Source organism: Melospiza melodia, chromosome 17 (assembly GCF_035770615.1).
Source record: "Melospiza melodia melodia isolate bMelMel2 chromosome 17, bMelMel2.pri, whole genome shotgun sequence".
Classification (NCBI taxonomy): domain Eukaryota; kingdom Metazoa; phylum Chordata; class Aves; order Passeriformes; family Passerellidae; genus Melospiza; species Melospiza melodia.
In genome coordinates this window covers 15953081-15957659 of record NC_086210.1, presented here as the reverse complement: position 1 = coordinate 15957659, position 4579 = coordinate 15953081, and positions in this window count along the sequence as shown.

Here is a 4579-nt window from a genome sequence, read left to right as displayed (position 1 = left end):
CCGCGCGGAAAGCACCGGACGTGCTAGAGGAGACAGCGACCCGACGAGGCGGGCGCGGCCCGGACACCGAGGCCCCCTTTTCAGCCGGGGCGGCTCGCTCTGCAGCAGGCGGCGGAACGGCAAAGGAGCGCGCGGATCGGGCTCTGGTCCCCCGTCCGCGCCCCATCGGCTTCGGGTCATTTTCAGCCTCTCCCTCGCTCGCTCTTCTCTCTCTCCATCATCCCCGCGGCTCAGCTCCAACCGCACCGCCGCCCGGCGCTGCTCGCGGCCGGCACCCACGGGCGCTCCCCGGACCGGGGCCGGCACCGGCACCTCGCGTGGCTTTTGAAGGACACCTGAAGGCTAGCGGGGCCACGCGGCCGTCACACAGCTGGGGTCGGTAAAGACGCCCTCCCCGGCAGCGGGAGGGGCGACACCTCGCCTGCGACGGGAAGCGAACTGGAAAAGGAGACCACCCTGCCCGAGCACCGGACACCCCCGCCGTGACTTCCCCGCGACAGAGAAGCCCCGGAAGGAGAGCCGGCCGGCCGAGGGCCCTCTCCGACGCCACCCGAAAAGCCTCATCGATCGGGCGCGCGGCCGAGGAAGGAGCCGCGCCAACAGCGACAAGGGCCCCACGGCCACGGTCCTGGGACAACGGCGACGGCCGCCCAAGCCCCGCCTGCGGAGCGCTCGCGGCAGAGGAGGAGCGCGGGGGGTGCCGCCACCCGCCCGCCCGGTTTCCCGCGGGCTCCAACGGCTTCCCCTTTCGGCTAGGCAACGGCAGGACTGGGACTGGGCTGGCCCGCCAGGCCGGGGGGACTCGGCTTCCCCTTCCGGCCCGGGGAACCCGGCCGAGCGTGCGAGAAAAAGTGCCACCGGACCGCGCCACCGGCGGCCGGCTCTCCCTTTTCCGGGAAAAAATTGCCGGGGGAGCGGCACGACAAAAAAAGGCACATGGAGGCGCGTTCGCAACGATCCGTGCTAGCCACGGGGGCCGCGGGCACGGGGCACCGGGGACCGTGGGGGGCGAGACGCGAGACTCACTCCCCCCACGGACCCGCCGGCTTCCCGCTCGCTCCCTTCTCTCTCGCCGCCGCCGCGCGCCCCTTCGTCGCAACGCTTCTCGGTGCCGCGGCTTAGGGCCGCCGGAGAAAAATTAAGATCCGCGGAGGCCGGGCGGGCGCCCCCACTCTGCCCGCACGCCGGCGCGCCTAAACCGCGGAAAAAAAAAAAGCCGGGCCCGCGTGGCAACCCAGCCCGCCCGGCATAAGCGGCTCGGTCCGTGCGGCCACGACCGAGGTGGGCGAGGCGCCGCCGCCTCGCCCGGGACAAGTCCGGGGGGCTCCCTCCGTCGGGTGCCGGGTCCGTCAACTCCAAAAATCTCTGCCCGCCAACGCGGGTCCCCGGCTTAAGGCCGAGGAAGGGGGATGGTTTCAACAACGCGGGCCGGGGACGGGGCGCCCCGACCCCGGGCTCCGCAGCTTTACCGGGCGGGCCGACCGCCGCCGAGGCGGACCGACAGCCCAAAAAAGTGCCCGCCGAGTGGGCCCCGGCTTAAGGCCAGGCACGAAAGGGACGAGGCGCCGCCGCCTCGCCCGCCACCGCTGCCCAGGGGGGCCGCCCCCCCTTGCGAATCGGCCGGCAGAAGCCGGGCCGGCGCGGGAAAGCTCGCAGCTTCTCTCTCCGCCTTGCCTCGGACGCCAAGCGGCTTCCCTCTCGGATCGTCTTTCGGCAGCCCTTCTCCCTCGGCCTCGCGGGGAGACCGCCCCCGGTTCTCCGGCAGCCCTTCTCTCTCGGCCTCGCGGGGAGATCGCACCCCGGTTCTCCGGCAGCCCTTCTCTCTCGGCCTCGCGGGGAGACCGCCCCCGGTTCTCCGGCAGCCCTTCTCTCTCGGCCTCGCGGGGAGACCGCCCCCGGTTCTCCGGCAGCCCTTCTCTCTCGGCCTCGCGGGGAGATCGCCCCCGGTTCTCCGGCAGCCCTTCTCTCTCGGCCTCGCGGGGAGATCGCACCCCGGTTCTCCGGCAGCCCTTCTCTCTCGGCCTCGCGGGGAGATCGCCCCCGGTTCTCCGGCAGCCCTTCTCTCTCGGCCTCGCGGGGAGATCGCCCCCGGTTCTCCGGCAGCCCTTCTCTCTCGGCCTCGCGGGGAGATCGCCCCCGGTTCTCCGGCAGCCCTTCTCTCTCGGCCTCGCGGGGAGATCGCCCCCGGTTCTCCGGCAGCCCTTCTCTCTCGGCCTCGCGGGGAGATCGCACCCCGGTTCTCCGGCAGCCCTTCTCTCTCGGCCTCGCGGGGAGATCGCCCCCGGTTCTCCGGCAGCCCTGCTCTCTCGGCCTCGCGGGGAGATCGCCCCCGGTTCTCCGGCAGCCCTTCTCTCTCGGCCTCGCGGGGAGATCGCCCCCGGTTCTCCGGCAGCCCTGCTCTCTCGGCCTCGCGGGGAGATCGCCCCCGGTTCTCCGGCAGCCCTTCTCTCTCGGCCTCGCGGGGAGACCGCCCCCGGTTCTCCGGCAGCCCTTCTCTCTCGGCCTCGCGGGGAGACCGCCCCCGGTTCTCCGGCAGCCCTTCTCTCTCGGCCTCGCGGGGAGATCGCCCCCGGTTCTCCGGCAGCCCTTCTCTCTCGGCCTCGCGGGGAGACCGCCCCCGGTTCTCCGGCAGCTCTTCTCTCTCGGCCTCGCTGTGCCAAGCTTTTCCGGGAAAGACGGGAGCCGGGACAAAGCCACAGACAGACTCGTCCCGGCTAGGCGGCACCTCCTCTGCCCTGCCGACCGCACCAGCACGGTCGCTCCCTTCCGCCTTAAACACAGGCACGGCATGAAACCAACCTGTGGGGATGCGGCCCGTCACCTCGCTCCCATAATACGGACAGATGAGTCCGAAGGCGCCCAAGCCTCCAAGGGGACTGATGGAGCTCGACCGGGAAAAGGCGCCACCGCAGGCCGCCTCTTACGATGAGGCAGCCGGAGGCAGCCGGCAACAGCGACCCCTTGGTGAACTTCCGCAGCCGGCCGGGACAACAGGTCTACCCAGCACCGGCCGAAATACGACTAAGTCCCGCCGGATCCGGGGTAGACCTGGTGTCCCGCCGCATCCGGGGTAGACCTGGTGTCCCGGGCTCCGGGGTAGACCTGGTGTCCCCGGCCACGGGGTAGACCTGGTGTCCCCGGCCACGGGGTAGACCTGGTGTCCCGCCGGACCCGGGGTAGACCTGGTGTCCCCGGCCACGGGGTAGACCTGGTGTCCCCGGCCACGGGGTAGACCTGGTGTCCCGCCGGATCCGGGGTAGACCTGGTGTCCCGGGCTCCGGGGTAGACCTGGTGTCCCCGGCCACGGGGTAGACCTGGTGTCCCGCCGCATCCGGGGTAGACCTGGTGTCCCGCCGGCCCCGGGGTAGACCTGGTGTCCCCGGCCACGGGGTAGACCTGGTGTCCCCGGCCACGGGGTAGACCTGGTGTCCCGCCGGATCCGGGGTAGACCTGGTGTCCCGCCGGCCCCGGGGTAGACCTGGTGTCCCCGGCCACGGGGTAGACCTGGTGTCCCGCCGGATCCGGGGTAGACCTGTTGTCCCCGGCCACGGGGTAGACCTGGTGTCCCGCCGGACCCGGGGTAGACCTGGTGTCCCCGGCCACGGGGTAGACCTGGTGTCCCCGGCCACGGGGTAGACCTGGTGTCCCGCCGGATCCGGGGTAGACCTGGTGTCCCGGGCTCCGGGGTAGACCTGGTGTCCCCGGCCACGGGGTAGACCTGGTGTCCCGCCGCATCCGGGGTAGACCTGGTGTCCCGGGCGGCGGGGTAGACCTGGTGTCCCCGGCCACGGGGTAGACCTGGTGTCCCGCCGCATCCGGGGTAGACCTGGTGTCCCGCCGGCCCCGGGGTAGACCTGGTGTCCCCGGCCACGGGGTAGACCTGGTGTCCCGCCGGATCCGGGGTAGACCTGGTGTCCCGCCGGCCCCGGGGTAGACCTGGTGTCCCCGGCCACGGGGTAGACCTGGTGTCCCGCCGGATCCGGGGTAGACCTGTTGTCCCCGGCCACGGGGTAGACCTGGTGTCCCGCCGGACCCGGGGTAGACCTGGTGTCCCCGGCCACGGGGTAGACCTGGTGTCCCCGGCCACGGGGTAGACCTGGTGTCCCGCCGGATCCGGGGTAGACCTGGTGTCCCGGGCTCCGGGGTAGACCTGGTGTCCCCGGCCACGGGGTAGACCTGGTGTCCCGCCGCATCCGGGGTAGACCTGGTGTCCCGGGCGGCGGGGTAGACCTGGTGTCCCGCCGGATCCGGGGTAGACCTGGTGTCCCCGGCCACGGGGTAGACCTGGTGTCCCGCCGGCCCCGGGGTAGACCTGGTGTCCCGGGCGGCGGGGTAGACCTGGTGTCCCCGGCCCCGGGGTAGACCTGCTGTCCCGGGCCCCGGGGTAGACCTGGTGTCCCGGGCCCCGGGGTAGACCTGGTGTCCAAGGCTCCGGGGTAGACCTGGTGTCCCGCCGGCCCCGGGGTAGACCTGGTGTCCAAGGCCCCGGGGTAGACCTGGTGTCCCCGGCCACGGGGTAGACCTGGTGTCCCGCCGCATCCGGGGTAGACCTGGTGTCCCGGGCGGCGGGGTAGACCTG